We start from the raw sequence: 25979 nt of genomic DNA on the forward strand, positions 1-25979 counted from the left end.
CACATCACTAAACAATATATATGTGCCCAGACACATTGCTAAATGTACTTGAAAGCATTAAGACATGTTGAAAAAATGCATATAGAAAATTAGAACCTCAACTTGAGCAAACTTGTAGTTAAAACAAAATCCTAGCCATCTTTGATATAGGGAAACATTGCTACAAAGTCATTATATTTCTATGCCACACATGAACATAATTATAAAATATGGCTTTCAATTACATGTCAGTGTTGTCCCATATAATGAGAAGAGACTTAATAAAGTGGCAAAATATATAAAGTATATCATAATATAAACATTATACAAATTCAACCATTCATGGTCACGTTTTTGCAATTATTTTTGTGCAAAAGCGAGTTACAAATTATTAGAATCATAGTTTGAGAGAGCCAAAGACTTTCATCACCTCTATGTTCGCCCACTCATCATGCCAATTTTCCATGGAATTTGATTCCACGTGTCCACTCATTTGCTACAATTTTAAATGATTTATTCATTTAAAAAATCTTCCTACTTTTTAGGATATAAAAAAACTATGATTTATTGAGTTATAAATTCTTCCTAATTTTATGAAATCATGATATTGTCCAAGCCGTGTTTAAAAATTAATAGATATTTTCATTTACCACAATTTTAAATGATTTGTTCATTTGAAAATTCTTCCTACTTTTTAGGATATAACAAAACTATGATTTATTGAGTTATAAATTCTTCCTAATTTTATGAAATCATGATATTGTCAAATTGCAAAATGGAGCCATGTTTAAAAATTAATATATTTTCCACTTCCTTTTAGTCCTCCATGTTTAATTTAAATTGGGATGGAGACGAGCAAAATAATGATTTGAAAAACCATGACATATCTTCCCCTCATGTGAAAGCAAAAAGACGTCGGCGCAACTATCAAATTCCCAAAGATTTCTTTCACCACTTGTCACCTCTCTATTCCCCACTCATCACACCAATTTTCCATGGAATTTGATTCCACGCGTTCCACTTAATTGCCACACAATCAAATCCTTAAATCACCTCTGTTTTCCCCCACTCGTCACGCCAATTTCTACAACTCTTCAATCTCCTCTATATTTGCAATTGCTATAAAAGGGAGAGAGGCATAGGTAAAGCATTAGGGTTATCAACATTAGATTTATCTAAAAATGGTTGAATCATTTGGATGAACATATTTCATTAATTTATCCAAAAATCGTTGAATCGTGTGGATGGACATATTTTATTAATTGCATTAGGGTTAGGGGGTAGGACTTGGCTTTGGTGGAGTTGTAACATTAATAATTATGTGGGATAAAGCATGGCATTGGATGGTACCTCCAAAAATAAAACCATTTAATGGAGTGTATCGGTTCCCTAAATGACTTATCTTTTATTCAACCATAATACTATTTTCATCAAATATGCAGTGAAAATTAAAATAATATCTAATATTTTGATGAATAAAATGCGATTGGTTATTATGTTATCTATTTATGTTTTCCATCTCGACTTAATTATGATTTTTTTCACATTTTTTGGTCTTTTACTTCCTAGTTTACATATATATTTTAAGTATTTTGAAAAGTGTACACAATGAAGTGACATATGGTTCTTATGTTTGAGCTTTTTCATACATTTTGAAAGCAACATTCTTGGTTGAGAATCTTTGTGAAAAATTAACATTTTTTTTCTTTATGCTTTTCCTCTCCTTCCAAATGCTTTTCATATGTTATTTGATTAAGCCATTTTTAATTTATTTTATAAATTATGGTTACTTATGAATTGAAATTGATGATTCTTCGTGTTCATATTTTAATTTGGGTAAAAAATTCAATGAATATTGTAATCTTAAAATTCATTTTATTGAGAAAAATATTTTTGAAGATAAATATTAACAAATTTGTATTGAAAAGATAAAAAGATGTTTACTTTATTATTATGGAAATTTTAAAAATAAAAGTAAAATGGAAAAATTCAACAAATCTTTAAAGAGAAATATATTATTATTATTATCCAATTTCTTGTTTGTGGGACTAGGGACCCTAAGTCTACAAAGGCATACACACTCTACCCCCCTTCGGTTTTGAACCTACAACCTCTTAAGAGGAAACACATGCTCTTAACCATTAGGCCCACTCAAGCTATATAATTGTTGGAAACCTCACAATTATTAATTTAATACATATTTTTTGCATATAAATTTAATTATTATTAATTAATTATTAAATCAATAAAAATATGATATATAATTCATGGAACCAATCAATTTAAAAAGAAACCATGTTGATGCTTGTGGGTTTTGTGATCATTGAAAAAATAATATCATTGGACATTCCAATTGTTGTAACATTTAATTTTTCAAGGATATCATTATATTCTTCTTCTTATGATATTTCACAAGGAATATGATCATCTCTATGACCCTACACCTAGTGGAAGTACTTCACTTTAACCCTACAATTTTGTTTGGATGCAATGCACTTTGGAGGATTTCATGTGTCAATTGACATCATGTAGAAATAAAAGGAACATGGAGGAAAATAATTCATTTGAAAAAGGTTATTACATTAAATCCACAAGGATTTTGTACAACTAGACAATTGAGAACTCGAAGAAGCTATAATCATGGAAGATTGTTTCCTACAAAAAACACACTAAAAGTCTTTGTAATAATCCTTTATGGATTAAATTTAGAAGGTAGTATCTCTCCATCTCTTGGTAGCCTCTCCTTATTCTAAACTTTGTAGCTTTGAGAAAGATGTTTGATAGGAACAATTCCACCATAATTTGGAAAGTGCTCCAGACACTTTATCTCAACAGGTTCTATACTACAAAATATTTTGTAATTGCACACACATTTAACCAATCATTCTTTCAAAAAGTATTAAAACAAACTAGACCAAGATAATTGGGCCATCTAGTCAAGTTAGAATATCTCTCCTTATTCATTAGTGTTATGAGTTGAAGTATTGAACTTCTTTTAGAAAATGCACCTCTCTAAGCAAAGGACATTTATTTTAACAATCTTGTTGTTCACGTCCTTTCAAACCTAGGAAATTACACTTAGTCATCAAGTATAGATTTTTCCATAAACAATTAAAGTGGAATATTTATAGTTGAATTGGACTTTTTATATAACTTAGACTCGTTTACCTATATTCAAAAACATGGTGGGCTAAAATTACTCTATCTCTAGGAAACTTCTCTTCTCCATTTTACAATTTCTTGGTTCAAACATGCTAAATGATAGTATCCTTAAAGCCAATACAAAATTAGGCAAGTTGACCCTTCTAATATTTTAATAAAACATGTTAACCAACAACATACTTGAAGTAATTCACATTTTAATCAAGCTTGATAGTATGTGTATTCAAACCAACAATATTAAGGGTATCAACAAATGTGTGTGTGTACGACTATTAAGTTTGTTCATGGACAAGTTGCATGAAAATATATCCATGTCTTTTTAAGGCCAAAATATTGAGTTATTAAATTTCTATTATTGTATTAATGTTTTACATATTAGTCACTAATAAAAATTGAGCCAATTTTCAATGGCCTTTTGTTGTTATATCCATGAAGTTTTGTTGCTATAAGGACAAAATGAGGTTTTACTAAACATGAAACATGGTATAGTTTCATTATCGGAGTTTTCCAAATTTTTTGTAATTATGATGTCTATCGTACTTTGAATGAAAGGGATATCTTATGGTGTTGCGCGATTGATAATAGGGTTGATCGATCTACTGTTGAAAGCATACATGTTTCAATGAAACATGTCATAAGAATACCAATGGATTTAGGAGCCTTGTGGTGTCGCATGATGGATGATAATGATGGTTGGTCAATTTCCAAAGGCTTACATACTTCGATGAAATGGGTCCTTGGAATATTGAGAGAATTTGGAGTCACTCTACCAACATCACTGACCATAGGATTAAAAATAATGATGGAATAATTAGCATTGATAAATCGACAACAATCGATTTTTCGCAACAAATTTGTTATGTCATCGACACTTTTTGTTATGTAACCGGATCACAAAAACAAAAGAAAATATGGATCAACAACTTGAAAATAAGACTCTTTGAGGGGGAAACCTTCTTTTACATCACATAAATGAATAATTCTTGGATTATTCAAATGACAAGACCTCCTTGGTATATATATGAGTCTAAGGGGTCAAAATATGATTAGGACCTAGTTGACAATGTTGGATCCACCAACATTCAGGGGATATCCTTAATATGAAGTCCCAATTAGACCTCACACCATTTGGTGTAGGAGTCCCATATGGATTACAACCTGGCTGCTGATGCAGTGGGTGTTAATGATATGCCTTGGCTGCAAATACACATAGAGTGATGTATGGTGACTTTGGTTGGAACAAGTGTGTGACCCTGCGAAGAGTTAAGTGTGATGCATGAAGGTTCTAGTGCATGAAGGGAAAATGAGTGATCCCCTTAGAAGCCTATAATAATACAAAACTTAAAAGGGACACATGAGCATAAAGACATCACAAGCTAATATGCGAAATAGTTCACAAGTTAATAGTAATGAAATAATACAACAACGCACATTCAACAAGATTCATACCAATGCAAATGAAATAGTTCATAAGCATAAGCCTAAGTTAAATAACATACATTACAAATACAACAAGAATAGTCCTACTATATTCACAACAGATGCATGAAAATGTGTAGCCTCTGAGCTTTTATTAAAGTGAAAGTTCCAATCACATATATACCATTGACAGACCACTTGCCCCAATAGTGTAACATGAAGTCAAGATCACCTACTCCTCCAAAGAAATATACTCCCTCTATGCTACGGAGAAGCCAAGGCTCTAACAAAACTCCCAAGCTCCTAATTATAAGCCTAAGCCTAAGCAAGAGCTTGGCTCCCCAAAAGCCCTTTACATGAGTTATTAGGATGTATTTATAACAAAAGTGGTGGCTCTTCACATTCCCCTTTGTGACTCTTCGACTTCCCTTGTGACTCTTCAACTTATTTACAAATGACTATTCGATTACATTACATCATGACTCTTCATATTCCACAATTGACACTTGGAATTTCACTTACAAATTATTTATAAAATAATATTAGAATACACTCATACCCATATAAGACAAAATAGGGTAGAGCCAACTAGACAACCTAACAAGAAAAACTATTATCATGCTTGAGTTTGGGGAAATTCTAGCTCAACAACTTCCACTTGATGTTTTTTGGTCATGCATCAGTGCCAAGCATGGTATTATGCAATGACATCCCGAAACTGTGCGATGATATTTGGCTGGAAGCAGACTCTAGCCTCCATGGAATCCAGCTACAATGATTTGGAACTATTTTGAACTTCCTTCTAGAGCAGGAGCAACATTGTTCTCACTTGGACAAGGCCACCAATGTAGTTGTGCATGTTCTGTCTATTCACCTCCAAATATTCCTTGGTGGAAATATGTCTAAGCTACTCCAAGTATTCTTCAATCTCCTGCCTGACCTGGTTCCTGGGTTTGGCTTTAGTGAGTGAGCCAACTTATGGGATCCTATCTAATTTCACCAAGAAACCTAGACTGTTGTATAACTGTAAATATGAGGCTTGAATGCTACCAATGAACTAGGTGAAATGTTTTTTGTTCTGGATCAACATTGATACTCTTGATTTCTCCAGCTCTTCTTGTTTCTTTGTTTTCTTTCCCAAGTCAAGAAATGCCCCTTTGTATCACATTTACCATCCATGGACGACAACGATGGAAGCTTGTATATTCCTAAGAGTTTTGAAAAAGTATTTACATTTCTGTTTTAATCCATGCAAGTGGACAGCTACCATATGCATAGTAAGAAGCTCCTCATAGAGATTCCACATGGTCTCTCCAAGTGTTGATACTTTAGCGAGTATCGATGCCTTCATTTCCTCCAGATGGAACTGTGTAGAAGCTACGTTTTGAGTTGCTACGCGAAGCTGTTCTACCTCTTGCCTAACAACCTGCAATTTTTTTTCCAAATGCTTATTCTCGACCATCAAATACTCAGTATTTGACTTAGCTACACCCATGAAGGCCAATTTGGCTATGACAATGGCATCGAGATTCTTCCTGGTGTCTACCACCATCACCTTTTCTCTAATGGATGCAAGTGATATGAGGTCAACCAGAAAATGCTTCTTATGTTCTTGTACAATATTGTTCTGAAGTTCATTGTACGATAGATTGTACGTGTCCATAACCAGATTATCATCAAGAGGAGAAACTTCCTCTTCCTCGATTGGAGCTAACTCTATTGCCGGTGGTGGCAGATATTGAACGGTGACCTATCGTGTACTTGGCTTCAAGTCAACATCTTGATTTTGTGGCTATAGTCCCTCTTCCATATCTATAATATCTATCAACTCTTCAATTCGCTGAGCAAGCTCCTTGTCATGAATCTTTCTACTCTCCTCCTCTACTGGGGGTCAATTTTATTCTTGCTCTTTGTTTTCTTTCCCAAGTCAAGAAATGCCCCTTTGTATCACATTGACCATTCATGGACGACAACGATGGAAGCTTGTATATTCCTAAGAGTTTTGAAAAAGTCTTACATTTCTATTGTAATCCATGCAAGTGGACAACTACCATATGCATAGTAAGAAGCTCCTCATAGAGGTTCCACATGGTCTCTCCAAGTGTCGATACTTTAGCAAGTATCAATGCCTTCATTTCCCCTAGATGGAACTGTGTAGAAGCTACGTTCTGAGCTACTGCGCAAAGTTGTTCTACCTCTTGCATAACAACCTACAATTTTTTTCCAATTGCTTATTCTCAACCATCAAATACTCAGTGTTTGACTTAGCTACACCCACGAAGGCCAATTTGGCTATGACAATGGCATCGAGATTCTTCCTGGTGTCTGCCACTATCACCTTTTCTCTAATGAATGCAAGTGATACGAGGTCAACCAGAAAATGCTTCTTATGTTCTTGTACAATATTGTTCCGAAGTTACTTGTATGATAGATTGTATGTGTCCATAACCAGATTGTCATCAAGAGGAGAAACTTCCTCTTCCTTGATTGGAGCTAACTCTATTGCTGGTGGTGGCAGAGATTGAATGATGACCTATCGTGTACTTGGCTTCAAGTCAACATCTTGATTCTGTGGCTATAGCCCCTCTTCCATATCTATAATATCTATCAACTCTTCAATTTACTAAGCAACCTCTTTGTCATGAATATTTCCGCTCTCCTCCTCTGCTGGGGGTAGGTTTTATTCTTGCTCTTTAGCTTATTTCTGCGTCATTTCTTATGTTATTGTGCTTTGCCTCTCTTCTTCTTCCTGCTTCTTCTTCTCTTCTTGTTCTTGCTTTTGTCGTTCAAGAAGGCCATCACATCAGATCGAGGAGGATGGTTGTCTAACTGGACAACTGAGAATTCAATGAAGGTATTCTCGTGGAACGATGTTCCTTGTGAGAACAACACTAATAGAGTTATTTCCCAATTACTTCCTTGGAGATATTTCGAGGGTACTCTTTCACCAACTCCGGGAAACCTTTACTTATTGCGTATGTTGGATCTTTCATATAATATTTTCAGTGGAAGAATTCTACTCGAGTTTGGGCAGCTCAAAGTGCTGGAAATGCTTAATCAGTGACAATCATCTCAATGGTACTCTATCTCCATCTCTTTACAGCCTCTCCTTACTGCGAACTTTGGATATTTTAGACAATTATTTGACTAGGACCATACCAATGGAATTGGGTCATCAAGTCAAGTTGAAATATCTCGATTTATCCTAGAATTCTCTCACTAGAAGTATCCCAACTTCTCTGAGAAATTGCACATCCCTACAAGAATTGGTCATTTACGAGAACAAGTTTATTGGTCACATCCCTCCCGTTTTGGGAAGTTGTACACAACTATTGTATCTTTCTTTTTATTCCAACTCCTTAAGCGGAATAATTCTGGTGGAATTCGGCTTGCTGCAAAACCTAGAGCACCTATCTCTAGGTGGAAACCACTTGATTGGAATAATTGTAGTGGGATTGGGCTCACTGCAAAACTTACAACAACTAGATCTACATTCGAACAACTTGAGTGGAAGAATTCCAAGAGAATTGGGCTCATTGTAGAACTTAGAGAGGTTGGATTTGTCATCCAACAACTTGAGTGGAAGAATTCCAGGAGAATTGGGCTCACTACAAAAATTAGAGAGTATGCATTTGTCATCCAAAAATTTGAGTGGAAGAATTCTAGAAGAAGTGGGCTCCTTGCAGAACTTATGGTCACTACATTTGTTATCCAACAACTTGAGTGGAAGAATTCCATGAGAATTGGGCTCGCTGTAGAACTTATAGAGGTTGGATTTGTTATCTAACAACTTGAATGGAATAATTTTAGGATAATTTGGCTCGCTACAAAAATTAGAGAGTTTAGATTTGTAATCCAACAACTTGAGTGGAAGAATTACAGGAGAATTGGGCTTGCTGCAGAACTTATTGAACCTACATCTGTCATCCAACAACTTGACTGGAAGGATTCTCATATCTCTAGGGAATTGCATAATGATGACAGATTTTTTGTTGTTCGACAACAATATCAGTGGAAAAATCCTTGAGAATATTGGCAAATGTGTCTATATATCAATGTTATATTTATCCAAAAACTTGTTGAATGGAAATATTCCCACATATTTACAAAATTGTACATGGTTAAGTCATGTCAATATGTATGAGAACAAATTTAGCGGACCCCTAAACATATTCTTTCCAATTTTCTTGTAGGTTTTCTCTGCTCATTCCAACAGTTTTTCCAGGAATCTTTCATCATCTTTCGCCAATTGCACCAAACTTCTAGCACTATATTTAAGGGAAAATAAATTGATAGGCCAGCTTCCTAAACATTATGCATCTTTTCAATCATTACGAGTTTTAAGTGTTGGTTATAATAACCTTCCGGGTGGTATTTATAATAACCAATCATTCTTTCAAAAAATATTCAACAAAGACTAGAATAAGATAATTGGACCATCTATTCAAGTTAGAATATCTCTCCTTATTCATTAGTCTTATGAATTGAAGTATTGAACTTCTTTGAGAAAATGCACCTCTCTCTAAGTATTGGAAATTTATTTTAACAATATTATTGGTCACATCCTTCAAACTCTAAGAAATCACACTTAGTCATCAAGTATTGTTTGTTCTATAAAAAAATAAAGTGGAATATTTCTAGTTCAATTTGGAATTCTATAGAACTTAGAATCCTTTATGTATATTCGAAAACATGTTGGGCTAAAATTCCTCTATCTCTAGGAAACTGCTCTTCTCCTTTTTATAATTTCTTGCTTCAAACATGCTACTTGATAGTATTCTTAAAGGCAATAAAAAATTAGGCAAGTTGACCCTTCTAATTTTTTATTCAAACACGTTAACAAGAAACGTACTTGAGGTAGTTGTCATTTTAATCAAGCTTGAAAGTCTTTATCTTCATACCAACAATCTTAAGGGTATCAACAAATGTGTGTGTCTACAACTATTATGTGTGTTCATGGACAAGTTGCATGCAAATATATCCATGTCTTGTTAATATTGGAACATTGAATTATTACATTTATGTTATTGTATTAATGTTTTCCTTATTATTCACTAATAAAAATTGATCTAATTTTCAATGGCCTTTTGTTGTTATTCCCACGAAGTTTTGTCGTTATAAGGACAAAAGGAGGTTTTACTAAACATGAAACATTGTATAGTTGCATTATCGGAGTTTTCCAAATTTGTTATAATTTTGATGTCTATCAAATGTTGGTAAACCAAAAAAAGGGCATTCTTCTGGTGTTTCACGATCGACGACAGGGATGGTCGATCTACTTCCAAAATCATACATGTTTAAATGAAATATTTCATCAGAAGATCAATGGATGTAGGATTCTTGTGGTGTCTCATGATGGATTATAACGACGGTTAGTCAGTTGCCAAAATCATACATATGTTGATGAAATGGGTCCTCGAAATATTAAATAAGTTGGAGTCACTCTACCAACATCACTAAGCATAAGAGTTCAATGAATGATGGAACAATTAGCATTGATAGATCAATGACAACTCATTTTTTGCAACGAATTTGTTATGTCATTGAAAATTTTTGTTATGTTATAGGGACCTAACATGCCCCTCTCCTTCAAAAAGGTGTTGTCCTCAACGCTTGGGTAGTGTTGGATGTTTTTGAATAAAATATTCATCCTCCCATGTGGAGACTTCAATAGTAAGTTCTTGCATGTAATGAGATACTTTAAAATTGATCTATTTCATAGTTGTTGGATTCTTTTTTCAATGATTTCTTCAAGCTCCAATATTATTTTAACTTCTTCATCAAGTTCTAGCAACATTGTTTGAACCGGGATCTTGTCACTGATAACTTTTTTTAAGCATGAAACATGGAAAACTAGGTGTACTCACCAAGGTGTAGGAAACTCCAATTTGTATGCCATAGTATCAATATTTTGCAACACCTTCTAAGGGCCATAGTACTTGGGTGATAATCTATTATCCTTCTTAGCTTTCTTGACGAACATTTGTTTGTATGGTTGTAGTCATAAAAATACCAAATCTCCCACATCAAAACTTATTTCTCTATAACGATGATCCACCTTTTGGTTTATTTGATTTTGTGTCAAACTCAGATTATCCTTTAATAGTTTGAGACCTTATTGTTGATGCTTGATGTTAGATTCCACTGCTTGAACCTTATAATTGTCTCTTAAACACAATGTGATGGAAGGTGTATGATATCCATAAAGCACCATAAATGGGGTCATTTTTACTGCAAGATGGAAGGAAGTGTTATACCACCATTCTTTGAGGGGTAACACTTGATCCATTGTGTTTTTTTATCAGATATAATGAAATGAAGATATCCTTCTAGACATTTTCTCACTATCTCAGTTTTCCCATCAAATTGAGGATGAAAAGATGAGCTCTGAGCTAATTGAGTACCAAGACAAGAAAATAATTGTCCAAAAATTTCCAAGGAAAATGGGATCTCTATCACGTACAATAATCTTTTGATTTCCATGTAGCTTTTGAATTGTTTCCACAAATGCAATAGCAACTGTACTAGCTTTGAACAGATGAGACATTGCACAAAAATGTGCATACTTGATAAGTCTATCAACTACCACCATGATGACACTCTTTGCTTTATAATTAGGTAAACCTATGATAAAATCCATTGAGACCTCTTTGCAATGCTGAATTGGAATGACTGATGGTTGTAAAAGACCTAAGGTCTTAATTGTATCAACTTTATTTTGTTGGCAAACCAAACATTCCACCAGAAAATTTTTAATATCAGATTTAATTCCATCCCAAAAAAATTCCTTCTTGACCCTATGGTAAGTTTTAAAAAATATTAAATGCCCTCCTAGAGGAGAGGTGTGCAATTCCAAAAGAACCTTTTGTTTAAGTTGGGAGTTCTCACATAGATATAAGCGATCTTTGTACCAAAGTGAATCAATTTTCCAAATAAATGAATCATATGCATTGGGATCTTGGTACAACCTTTGAATGAGTGTCTATACTACATCATTCTTCCATTCATCCCTTGCTTATGTTATCCAAACAAGTTGGATAATAGAAATGGAACAAAGCAATTCTTCCACATCCTCATCACTTCTTGAGAGTGCATATGAAACAACATTTTGTTTCCCTTTTTCATAGATGATTTCAAATTCATAACCCAGCGTCTTTGTGACACATTTTTGCTACTCTTCTGAAGATATATTTGTTCCAAGAAGTATTTAAGACTGTCATGATCTATTTTTACCTTCAAGTCTCTTCCCATTAGGTAAGGGTGCCATTTATTCAGTGCATGTAGTATTGTCAACAATTTCTTCTCATAAATAAGTTTCTATAAATAATTTCCCTTGATTGGACGATTTCAAAAGCAATGAGTCTTCCTTCTTGCATTAAAATAGCACCAATGCCATTTTTTGAGGCATCACATTCCACAATAAAGTTTTTTTTGAAGTCACATATCAGAGCTTCAAACATTGCCTCTTTAAGATGTTCAAAGGCCTTAGTTTCTTCTAGAGTCCAAAAAAATGCATCTTTCTTCAATAATTTTGTTAAGGGTGTTGCTATCTTCCCATAATTCTTAACAAACTTGCAATAATACTTTGTTAACCTGAGAAACCCTCTAAGATGCCTTAAGGTTGTGGGAATTTCCCATTCCTTGATGGATTTAATTGTTTTAGGCTCCACCTTAACACAAACATTGGATATAATATGACCCAAATATTCCACTTCCTATACCCAAAGAAACATTTGGAGGATTTTGTATATAATTGTTTCTCCTCCAATAGCTTGAGAAACCTGTCAACATGTTGAACATGATGTTTTCAAGACTGGCTATAGATTAGTATATCATCAAAAAATACTAACACAATTTTTTATGGAAGGGTTTGAAAGTGGAATTACTCAAAACTTGAAATGTGGAAGGTGCATCAGTAAGGCCAAAAGGCATGACCAAAGATTCGTAACAACCTTCATGAGTTCTAAATGTTGTTTTCAAAATGTCTTCTATCTTAATTCTATTTTGATGATATCCTAAATAAGATCTAGCTTCATGAAGTAAATTTCTCCATGTAGTTCATCCAACAATTCATCAATGACAGGAATGGGAAACTTATCTTTAATAGTGAGGTTGTTAGTCTCTCTATGATTCAGACACATATGCCATGATTCATCCTTCTTGTGCACCAATATTACTGAAGAAGAGAAATAACTTTGGCTAGGTTGAATTATACCCGCCTCTAGAATTTTTGCAACCATATATTCAATTTCACTCTTCTAGGAATAAGGAAATTTATAAGATGCAGTCTTTGGAGGACCACTTCCTGGAATCAAGTGAATATCATGGTCATGATCACAAGTCTGTGGGAGACCTTTGGGAGTATCAAATGACTTGGAATAATTGTCAAGGACTCTTTCGAGATCTAAAGAAATGGATGAATTAGATGTTTGAAAATCTAGTGAACATAATTGTGCAATTACCCCTCCTTGTTCCTTAATCAAAATATTTGTCATGCCACTTGAACTAATTATCTTCCGAGGTTTCCCTACAATACCCCTTAATTCAATTTCCTTTCCTTTTGAGAAAAAAGTAAAGAAATGTTATTGAAAATTAAAAGCTATTGTCCCCATAGATTATAACCATTTGACTCCTAATACAAAATCCACACCACCCATTGGAATGACAAGCATTGGTCTATTCAATACATATTCCACCATGGTTAGATTGATAGTATGGCACTTGCCTAAGAAATTTATAGTTCCTCCATTTTCATCCATCATGACACTTTGGTATTGGATATAGAAATAAATTCAAATCATTGGTTATATTGCAATGAACAAAACTATGAGAACTACCTGAAACAATCAACACTATTACATTTCTCTTCTTGATATACCTTCTATATTAAGAGTTTGAGGAGTGTTATTTCCCACCAATGAATTACAATATATGGTCAAATTCATTTCTAGTTTTTCTACCCGTAGGGTTGGTTCCTAGTGTATATCTTCTTCTTTTGATGTTTCTTATTTATTTTCTTCATCCTTTTCACAATATATGTAAAATAACTTATTATCACCACACTTATGACCTTCAGTGTATTTTCTATCACAACTATAGAAAATCCCATTTTCTGTTTTTTCCTCCAGTGGTTACATTGTCAACCTTGTAGGTTGTGGAAAGCCAGGAGTGACAATACTTGCATCTTTCTAGTTGTGAGTGGTAGATATCCTTATTGCCATCATTTTTCTTTCAACTTTTCTTGTCACCTTGAATGCATTCTCAAATGACTTATGTTCCCAAAGGTGAACCTCATGCACGATGTTATCCTTTAAAGTCCCTATAAAAACATCAATCAGATGCTCCTCTAGAATATAAGTTACTTTGATATTCAATATTTGAAATTCTTCATTGTGCTCCCGAACTGAACCCTTTTGTTTGAGATTCACTACAACAAATCCATATGATTGGCTCCCTTCTTTTGCTCCCATTTTTTCTTCAAAGGACTATCCAGAAATTGTGTGAGAAATTGCGTGAGAAATAGTGCTAGTAATAGTACCGTATTTATCTCATATTTTAGTGCCTAAATTAGTGACTTGGTTAGCTCCCTTTTTAGTGCCAGATTTATCACTGGATTTGTTAAAAATTCAACAAGAAAATATTGGTTTAATTTTCCCTTGAATTAAATTAGGAGAAAATTGTAATTCCACATCACAGGATAAATTGAATGAGTTAATTAAGTTAATTTCACTTAGTTGGCCCAGTTAATTCGAGTTGAGGGACTAAATTTAGTTGTGTAAAGTGATTCCTAAAGTTTAGGAGCCTAGGTTGAGTTAGTTTCAGTTGTAAAAATTTAATTCAGTTAAATTGAGTTGAAGTCAGTTAAACTAGTTCTAACTATTAGAGGAACTAGTAGGAGGTCTAGCAGTGGGGTACAACTTTAGTGTTCAACTAGTTAACTGGTAAATCAGCCATAACTAATGCATGCATGAAATATGAGTTACCCAGTTGAGATTGTAGTTCAAGGGAAGTGTACTACTAGTTGTATAATTATCCAAGATGTACAAGTGGTGCATATAGTCGATGAGGGGCATATAGGGATTGTGCAGTTATGGATGAAGAATTTCCCTAAATAATAGGGGATAATTCCAAAGGAAACAATGCAAGGAAATAGGGACTTGACAAAGAAGAAATTTATTTAATTATTGACCAGAGGCAACTTATGAAGCAGTGAGATAGATTGTACTAGCACAGAGGTTTCTCAGGCTTGAGAAAGCATTGTATGTCTTCTCTATTTTCCGACTAATGCAATATAGATAGGAAGGGGTTTTGAGTAGTTTCTTTCCCCTAGATATATCCTTGGGTATGTGTGTTAATTCATGTCACATGTTTTTGATATTTCTTCTCAATCGTGAATTTATTTTCGCAAATGAGTAGAGTAGATTTGAATCTTGTGTTTTAGAACATCACATGAGTATTTTTGAATCTACAATTAATTTCTACATGGTATCAAATCTTGATTGGCAATAGGGAAGAGGATTCTAATTTTTCTTTGCTGGAGGAATGAGTTTGCAAATCTACTATTTAGATATAACAGGATGGAATTATATGGTCTAAGGCTGAAGTATGCCCTTAATAGTAGCTCAAATTATATTGTTTGGAAGGACCGCATGGAAGAAGTCATGGAAGACAATGGGCAGAATGAATGCATTGATAATAGTGTCCAGGGATGAACATGGGTTGATGCTCAAAATCTAATAGATTGACAGAAGAGTGTAGCTAAGGCGAGGAAGATCATATTGGAGGAAGTATGAGACCATATTGTCTCTAATATCCACGAGAAAGAAATTCCATATGCAATGTGGTAGGCATTGATATATTTGTTCCAGAACAGTAGTGACCACAGGAAGCTGGCACTCAAAGATAAGCTTCGGGATATCAAATTGAAGAAGGGAAACGTAATACCATAGTACTTGAGCTGGTTCGCACAATGACATGATGAACTTGGGAGTGTTGGTATTATGGTTATAGAAGATAATCTGGTAATCCTAACACTTCTAGGCCTTCCCAAGAGCTGGCACAACTACTAGGATTCGGTCAATGGGAGGGAGAAGCTACCAAATTGGGATAGATTATGGTCAAATTTGGTACAGAAAGAGTTCAGGCAGAACACCAAAGATGAGATCTCATCCAAGTTTGAGGATGAGGAGAACTCTACCTTGGATGGAAAGGAAAATAAAGGGAAAGAGAAGAAATCCCAATCCAAAGCCAAATCTGGTCAGGCAAGAAAGAAGAAATACTTTTTGAAAATCAAGTGTTTTCGTTGTCATGAGTTGGAACACTATGCCAGAAAGTGTCCACACAAGAAGATCGATAAGAATCCCTCAAGAGGAGTGGTAGGTGAATCTCTATCTTCATAATTCGAGTAGGATTTCACCCTATTTGCATGCATGGTGACATCAATGATGGGTAGTGTGTGGTATCTAGATAGTGGAGCACCATTGCATATGACGACCAACAAAGAATTTTTCAGTGACTTGGAGGATAAGGACCTCCAGATGCACATCAAGATGGGAGATGATGGAAGGTATAGTGTGACGAGTATCGCTATAATTACTTTTCAGAGGGAGTTTGTCTCCCCTCTCACACTAAAATATGTCATGCATATTCTAGGTTTGAAGAAGAATTTAGTTTCAGATTCTATGTTGGAAGACCATGGTTAGGATTTGATATTTAGCAAAGGAAAAGATTTCCTTAGACACATCGCCATGAGACAAGTGAAGCAGATCAGGGTTCAGGTGAAGAACCTCTAAAAATTGAATGTAGAAGATTGTGTTGCTTTGAGCACGAAAGTAGAGAAGGTGCAGAGCCGAGACAACAGTGAATTATGACATAGGATAATTGGCCATTTGCACCATGGAGCTTTGAAGATCATGTACCATATTTCTACAAGACTTCCCAAGGGTGCACTAGAGCAACGAGATACATGCAAAGGTTGTACACTAGGGAATTACAACAAAGCCACCTTTCATGAAAAGGAAGGTGGAGTACAAGAATTCATTGAAAGAGTTCACTCAGATGTGTGTGGACCTTCTTGATAGCCTCCATGACCAAGCATAGGTATTATGTTATATTGGTAGATGATTTTTCACATAAGTGTTGTATTTTCTTCATGCAGAAGAAAGACCATACATTCTCCAAATTTTGTGAATTTGAAGCACTTGTTGATAAAGGCACTGGCAGGAAAGTGAAGCATTTGAGGAGCAGTAATGGTGGAGAATATGTGTCAAATGAATTTAAGAACCTATTTACAAAATAATGCATTTTACGAGAGTTAATAGCACCCCATAACCCATAAAAAAAGGGGTAGTTTAGAGGAAGAACAAAAGTATTGTGGGAGTTGCAAGGGTGATGTTGCATGACCAAGGTCTACTGTTGCACTTGTGGGTTGAAGCATGCAACACAATGGTATATGTGAAAAAAAGGAGTGTTGATTAGATTCTCGAGATGAGTACACCACTAGAAGTTTTTTAGGTAAGAAATTAGATGTGCCACACTTCAGAATATTTAGTTCATTGGTTTACTGTCATGTTTCCAATGATGTAAGGAAAAATATAGATCCAACATTAGAGTTGGGAATATTTGTGGGGTACACTAATACACCTCACAACTATCGAGTGTACCTTCCATCTCATAGGATGATAGTTGTCTGTAGAGATGTGAAGTTCTATGAAGAAAAGGCCATGAGATGTTTCCCTGAGAGGGAGATTCAACTTCATGCAGATGAGGAGTGTTTGGCTCCAAAGGAATCACCTCAAGATGTTGTGGAGCAGCCACAAGAAGAGGAGCACAGAGTGGAGGCACCCACTCATGCAGAGACATCCAAAGAAGGAAGGAAGCACACTAGGGAAGCTGATAGAGTATTCCATGATGCTAGAGAGAATGTGGGAGCACCCACATCACAATGCAGGAAGAGGAGGTCACCAGATCGGTACACTGGGTACATGGCTCTCATGAGTGGGCTAGTTTAGATAGAACCATCCTCATTCGAAGAAGAAGTGAAGAAACAATGTGGGTTGATGCCATTGTAAAGGAATATGATTCCATAGTCAGAAAAAGTGTTTGGGAAGTGGTCCCAATACCAAAGAATAAGTCAGTAGATAATGCCATTGCCACGACTTTCAGCTTCTTAAGGGAATATTACACCCTTGGAGGACTGTTGACGGTGTTGGACCCACCAACATGTTAAGGGGATCTCCCTAGTAAGAAGTCCCAATTAGACCTCAGACCATTTGGTGTAGGAGTCTCAGTAGTGGGTCATAAGGTAATGCCTTGACCATGATGTCACACAAAGGAAAGTAAGATAACTATATCAGTAGAAAGGGTGTGACTAATGCAATGAGTCAAGGAAGGTGTATGAGAGTTTCTAATAATTCAAAGGGAGAAGATGGGGAAGGTGAGTTCCAGGTTGAAAGGGATCAGTCCCAACTCGACTAGGAACACACAACACAAAAGGACATGCACAACTTCTGGCGGAGTATTCCACTCGGATGCGGTAGTCACATCATACAAGGTAAGATAACACGTACAACACTCATGGATCAGTTCAAGACAAGTGCGACAGTTTTTACAACAAGGTTCATGTGAAAGGTCTATCTGATGTCTGGTAGAGCAATCGACATGGAAGGTGACAACATTAACAACATATACAACACATTAACAACAAGATTCATATAATTGCATGTGAATCATTTCATACACAAGTACATAAGTTAAACAAAATATATCATTAAGGCAACCAGAGCAGTCCAACTACAATAACAACATATGCACGAAAATGTGCTGGCTCTTATTATATAAAGAAGTGTAAATCTCAATCATACAATACATCCATGTAAACCTACTAGCCCCAATAGTGGAACATTACAACCACATCTACCTGCACCTCCAAAGAGATGTACTAGCTCTGTGTAGTGGAGAAGCCAAGGTGTGTTACAATACTATCCAGGCCTTCTTCAAGATAGTCTTAGTAGAATCTTGACTGAACAAAAGCCTATACAATGAGTTATGAGGGACTATTTATAGCAAAGGGTGGGGTGACCCTTGACATTCCCCTTTGTGACAGTTCAAATACCCTCATGACTCTTCACCTACTCTATGACGGTTACATCCAACCATTGACACTTGACTTACACTTGACATGACTCAACATTACAATGCACATGTACTCATGTGGAACAACATGGCTTGAGAAAGCCTTGCAAGACGTCACTGACACTCAGTCTAGTGTGATGAGATCAACTCTTTTACATACTTGTGATGGTGAAGGTGGTGAGCTGATACCAAGCTTGGTCGTCCATGATGGTGTGCATGCACCCCATGGTGACAACTTGCTGAAGCGAACTCTTGCCTCCATTGTAACCGGTGCAATGGTTTGGCCCCTTCATCCAACTCGTCTGCTAACATGTGCATGGTATTCTTGGGTATGGTTGAACCGACAACACACTAATGCATAATCAAGAATTTACCTTCAACCACAATATGGTAAAGGTTTGCATCTGCTTCACGTTTGGTGAATCCTAACCCAATGAAATAGATGTCAATTCTGGTGTACCAATCACGGGACACTTTTTTAGTCCATACAACACTCACTTGAGTTTGCACACATGCAACTCTGTTTTGCATGTCTGAAATCCTTCTGACTGCTCAATATACACCTCTTCCTCAATCATATCATTGAGGAATGTTGTCTTCACATCCATCTAATGTATCTTCCATCCCATCTATGCTGATAGTGCTAGAATAGATATGATTGAAGAGTACCTTGTTGTTGAGAATGGGTTCCCCCAAGAGCCGTTTTGGGGCTAATATCCCATGTTTTGGAAAAAAATTGTAATAAAGTTGTAAAGTCTCTGCATTTTGTGGTTGCGGAGAGAGAGGGTGTCAAGAGTCATAAAGGGTTGTCTGCCCTTATTTTGTAAAGTGTCAAGTCAGCTGTAAAGATCTGTTGGACACCTAATCCTCTATGGGTTAGTGTGGAAGTCGAATAGACTAAGGAAGTCCAAGAGAACTTGGGATGTGGAACCCAACGATCACACAATGTACTATAAATGTATATCAGCTGTTAATAAAAAATGCACTCTCATGTTTTATCATTCACATGCTTTTTGCCATGTGTGTGTTTAACATGGTATCAGAGCAGTCGTATTCTTGCCCTCCATAATTACTTTGAGCCATTTATTTATGGCCTTTCTCTGTAGGTCATTTCTGCCATCACTTTTGCATTTCATGAATATTTTCTCAGTTAAATTCTAGCTGCAACCTCTTTCATTTCTCCAGCGCCATTTTTGGCTCCCTCTCCTTTGTAACTCCCTATTCTACCTATGGTATTCTGAATCCTATGCAGACTGGCTAGCCTAGTAGCTCTGACGCTTCCACTAGCTTGAACGCATAAAAATGTTGCTCCTGTCGTTGCTCTCTGTACATCAATTACTTGTTGCATAAGTGCATATGCCTTTAACTATGCGTTGAATATTTAAAAAAAAAACGATGAAAGCGCTATCACTTTCTTTGCCTATCTAGTTTAAAAGGAATGTTCTTTGGAGATCTCTGAAGAACTATCCATTGTTTAGTTATTTCTTCCTGATTTCAGATTGTAGCTCCAGAGATTTCATATGTATTGCTCCACAAACAATAGAGGAGGCAAAGTGGAAACTGAACGCGTTGTGACAAAGGGTTTCACATTGCTACAATGGTTTCACATTGCTCTTATTTCAATGATGACCTCAGACTCCCTCGAAATTTGAAAGACTATCAAACTCAGCAAGTAGACTCTATGTGGATTGAGACTTCGGAGGACCCAAAGGGCACGGTGATCCGGGTGGCCATGGAGGGCATGGATAAGGCAATCCTGGCTATGACAATCGATGGATGTGTATTCTGCAATGTCATGTAATAATAATATCAGCAAAGGGTTGCAACATGCGTATCTTTCCATTTTTTCTGAGGTACGTGAAGTTTTCTGTCAACAGAGTGTATGGCATATCCAGGAATTTACACGATAGACAAACTAATTTTTCATAGTGTGTGACATTTAAAGTTAAGCAAGGAAAAGATTGAAAAGTTAGCCATCCGCTCGTCATCTTAACCATTCAAGTTTAGTGGAATTTTACTATCAATTTGTAATTCCATTATACATCATTTGCTCAAAACCATTCACAACACATTTCTGGAGTAGTGCAGAAATGGTGCACTTCATGTGTTACAGATCAATCTGATTAGAATCGAATGATGCACAACATCCATGTCTCACGAACCGCTAACATATATGATGCAAGCTTGGTTGAAGGGACATAAATTTGGTTAGCATGTGCCTATTTAAGAAAATGAAATATAAGTGTCTAGGACATGCAATTGTGTTTAAGAGGATGAAAAGTACATCTGCAGAGCAGTTAAAGAGAAAGGTTGCTTGACTAGAATTCATATGTGAATGGATATGAACTTTGTAAATATAACTACTTTGCCTGCAATGGATTCTGATATTTAGGGGATATTCCTAGACATCAAATCTATCTCGTAATAAGAAATTGTTCCAAAGAATTTGTAATCTAATGATGCTAAGAATGTATGAAATATCGTCATTTAAAGCATGAGTATGTTTACCTTTGGCAATCTTTCAGAAAATTAGATTTACTTTATCCAGTTTCTCTTTCAATGGTGTGTGTGCTCTTGCAAGGTCCAAGAGAGGAGGATATATATACGGGCACTCACCATTGGCTACCACCATTGTCTGGTTAACACATAGTTTTTGTATTACCACTTATTTCATAACCGTTGCTGTCATAATACTCTCCATATAATGCTATCTATTTCATACCCTTTATTACTGCTCGATAGTCATATGAATGTTGTAGTTAATGCTCTTCCTTTCTGAGGCATGCACAACCACCAAACCACTGCGAGTTAAGTCATCAACGCAATAAAATCTAGATTTTGATGAGGACAGTGATGATATTTGATCCAGAACACAAATGCATCCTTGAAATTGATTAGCTGGATTAGAGCGGGATCATCCAGGTTCAGCCATTGGGTGCATTGTCGTGGAAGAAAAAAATGACATAGATGCAGATTTTTGAGAATTTGCAACTCACTAAGGTACTAATCTCTTGAATTTTCCATAAATAATTGTGCCATGAGATAAATTTGTAATTGCAGATTTGAAGAGTGAAGTTCCAGAGATATTGGGGCACACTTCTCCTTCTATTGGTGTCTGAAATTCCTGTGGTGAAATAAGGGTCGAATTGCATTGTGGAAAGGGCTATTGGAGGCTAAATTGAGGGTGTATAGTCCACAACAATTGCTGAATGAAAGCCTAAGAAGAATAATTAAGTGTGTGCAGATTCTCCTTGGCTTAGAGGGTGCAATTCTCTAAGAAATATCCATGATTCATTGCAGAGGTTTTACAAAGGAAGGGGGCACTTACAGGCTGTAGCTGTCCCTAATTAATAACAGCCAGTTAGAGGGGTCCCCTTAGCACAAAAAGAGGAGCACTTTGAAGAAGCAACACGGGGTCACCAACATATTAATTGAGGTTTCTATAATTTATATATTAGCAGGGATTGTTGTTGCATATTCTGCTTCACAAAGATATGTATGTTTAAGAAGACAATTGCAAGCTGTTGTATAATCCAATTGTAATGACATTGTATTGTGAGTGGGTGTTGATTCTTGGTTCATAGTTGTGATCAGTGTTGGAAGTGTAAGTTTGATTTGTTGAGAAAAATGGCTAAAATTGATGATGCATTAGAGTTGTTGAATAACCTCATTCATTCCACTATTCATGATATGGTAAAAATTAGCAAAAATGGTCTCTCTAATATTCGAACTTGTCTACAAAATGCACAAGAGAAGATTGAATTTTTGCAGCTTGAATCTCAGCTACAGCAAGCAGAATTACAACAATGGAGTCATCATTCTGAACCTGTTTCTGTTCAGAATAATGAAACAAACTCCCATAAATAGCAAGTCAATATTGTTGAAGTTCATTCAGATCTAGTGCCAAATAAAGCAGCAGTTGTACATACAGATGCAGAAATTCAGTTTGCACTTCCCAAGCCCATCATCAGACCTTGGGAAGAGCTTGTCCACAAGAAGCATAGAACTGGTCTTGGATATGACAAGGACGTGTCCTTTCACATTCTAGACTACTTAAAGCCCATTCAATTTCAAAGTGCTAGATTTTTTCACGACGGTTCATCTTCACATGCTCCTCATGACAGTTCACCTTCAGCTATTTTAGATTCTAGTTCTCTTCCACAGTAACCACAACAAATTGTGAAATTCCAACGCTGTGACTGAGTTGGCGATTTGAAAGATCACTATTTTGATCTTCATCCATGTAAGCACTGTCATAAAACTAGTCATTCTTCAAACAGATGCTTCAGAAATAAACCTCCTGCAAGAACAAAGATTCATCTTGGATGGATCACTTCTTTGCAATGGGCATCAACAACCAAGAAGATATTTCAGTCACGTGTCAGAACTTGTTCAAGAGTATTGAACAGTCTTGCAGTTGATTTTTCTCCATCATCTCACCTTGTATCTGACAGGGGGGGAATGATGGTCATCTACAAGCTTCAACGCCACATCAAGCGAGCCTGAGCCACAACTTGTCACACTAGTTTCAAAGTTGTAGCTAGAGATAAAGATGCCCCTGAGCATGCCTTCAGTTGGTAATTTGGAACACTTCCTCTAGCAGAAGACTTCAGCTTCTTGCCAGTTTCGGAAGAGTTCCAGAAATAGAATTGGGGACACTTCCTCTAGCAGAAGACTTTAGCTTCTTTCCAGTTTTGGAAGGGTTCCAGGAATTGCATTAAGAATTCCAGAGCTGTTGGTCATCCTTAAACCATCACAGGTTGAGACTTCCCTTTTCAGGTTGAAGTTCTCCCTTTTATGCAGGGTGGGACCTTCGTTTCATGGTTGAAGGTTTCCCTCTTCAAAACAATCGGAGCACTTCCTCTAGCAGAAGGATTCATCTTCTTGCTAGTTTTGGAAGAGTTATAGGAAATGCACTAAGAATTCCAGTGTTGTTGGTCATCCTTAAACCACCACCCTTTATAGCAACATTTCAAAGAGCACATTCAGCCTAGTGCTTCCATGCATATTTTTCACGTTTTGTATTATAGCTCTCTTCTTGGACTCATAAATAACCCTTTTGATTTAGGGGGGAATGTTGGACACCTAATCCTCTATGGGTTAGTGTGGAAGTTGAATAGACTAAGGAAGTCCAAGAGACCTTGGGATGTGGAACCCAATGGTCAAACAATGTATTATAAATGTATATCATTTGTTAATAAAAAATGTACTCTCATGTTTTATCTTTCATAAGCTTTCTTCCATGTGTGTGTTTAACAAGATCTATCCATGGTCCGTAGACCACGAGATTGTATAAAAAGGAGCTAAGTAAGCTCTAAGAATTTAAGAGTTAGTAGCGAAGTAGAGTGGAGAAGTCTAATTGTTTTTAGTTCTTAGTGTAGGTAGAGGCTCTGCAGTTGAGTGCACAGAGGCCTAGGGTAGAAGTATATAGCTGAGTGCACGGACCCTTGCAGTTGTGTGCACAATGTGGATAGAGTCTGTATTAAACTTGAGATATCAATAAAGAGAAGTATTATGCAATTACTGTGTATTTAGTCTCTATTAATGCATTTGATTATATCACATTATGATTTGGATTTATATTACAATGTTTATTTGATGCGCAAATGTATGTGATTATATCTGTTAATTAAACGCAAGTAATAATATTAGTTTACGTGACAATAACTATAATTGATTGGTAGAATAAGTAAAACACTTGAGATAGCTTGGGAACATACACAATACATCATTATAGGAGCATGAAAGTACCTGAACCAATGGTTAGGGCTACGTGAAGATCAATCGTACACCTTCGTGAAGTTACTAAAGGGTAGGATAGAGGGTAGATCGATAAGCCCTAGGGCATAGTGGCCTACGCGAAAGTAGGGGCAAGGGGTATAAAATGACATCACAACCATCTCAGGGTGTGGAAACTTGGTTCCACCATCCCCCCATACTACTTCAGGGGAGACTTCAGTTTGTGCTCTGCGGGCTGATGCTGAAAGGGCTAGTAGTGTAGGGATTTGTTTGGCTAACTAATGCTAAACCTGGGTCAGGGCCCACAAAGCTAACAAATGGTTCCATTGCTGAGACCAGGAATCTGCATGAGAGATATGTGATGTTGTATCATTGGAATCCAACAAAGAAAGAGATCGAAGGCTGGTTGGATAGGAATATCCATGAATTCACGGTGCAGGAGAACATAAATCCATGGATGATGAAGGAACAGTGGCTAGATAGGTACCTGTATACTGAAATCCACCAGATATTGTTATGTTCCTTTCCAGTTGAGTTATATGAGTGGATAGTGAAGCTAGTGGATAGCCAAGGAAGCTGGAGGCTTGACGGTCCTATTGTCTGGACCTTGGAGTTAGTGCAGAGGCTGGAAGCCTCTGAGGATAAGATCACTCACGCTATCGATCATTGGCTCAATCATATCATAGGAGGGTTTGTGACTAAATTCACGGTGGATACCTCAATTAGTTATAGTGAGGTGGAGCTGCGCTTTTTAAAGGTCCACGAGGTAAGTACTTGAAGTCTTTAAATACTTGGATTAAGATTTTATTGTGCGAAAAGAAGGTTATGCATCTGCCTTGATGCTTGGATCTATGCGAAGTGGAAAGAATTACATGAACGAAGGAATAAAGGGTCCTGAATATAGCCCACTGATTTCACCTTGTTTGAGTGATGACGAGGGAGTACCGCAGGCTTCTCCACAAATTGCAGTTCAGTTAATAAAACAAGGGTCCCTGTGACTACCACCTCTACCTACACCACCTCCACCTTCACCACTGTCACCTGCAACTTCGCCCACACCACCATCGCTTTCACCACAGTTCAACATGGCGAATTCAGTGAAGCTGCCATTGTTTAAGGGCTTGGAAAATGAGGACCCAGACCAGTTCTGGTTCATTGTAAAAGCTATATGGGAATCTCAGGGTGTCACAAATGATCGCATGAAGAAGGCTACGTTGGTTAGTTCTTTGTAGGATCACCGTGCTGAAAAAAGAGTTTCGTAGGCCTAAATCCGAAGCGTAGTCAATTGTGGGTTTCAAGGAAATTGCAATGAAACCAAGTGAGACACCTTGGGAGTTGGATCAGAGGATAAATTGTACAATCCATGAAGCTAACATGAATTTAACGGATGGGCAGCACTACAAATGGTTCGTGGCTTCACTCCTGCCTCACCTAAGGTTTTCACTATCACAACAGAAGATTACAACTCAGGAAAAGGCCTTGGAGATTGCAATAAGATTGCATGAAACACTGATGCAAGATCTGAATTTGGGGGTTCAGCAGATCCA

The sequence above is a fragment of the Pinus tabuliformis genome, chromosome 2_2 (assembly GCF_031772625.1).
Source record: "Pinus tabuliformis cultivar Carrire ecotype Pingquan chromosome 2_2, CPIR1, whole genome shotgun sequence".
Lineage (NCBI taxonomy): Eukaryota > Viridiplantae > Streptophyta > Pinopsida > Pinales > Pinaceae > Pinus > Pinus tabuliformis.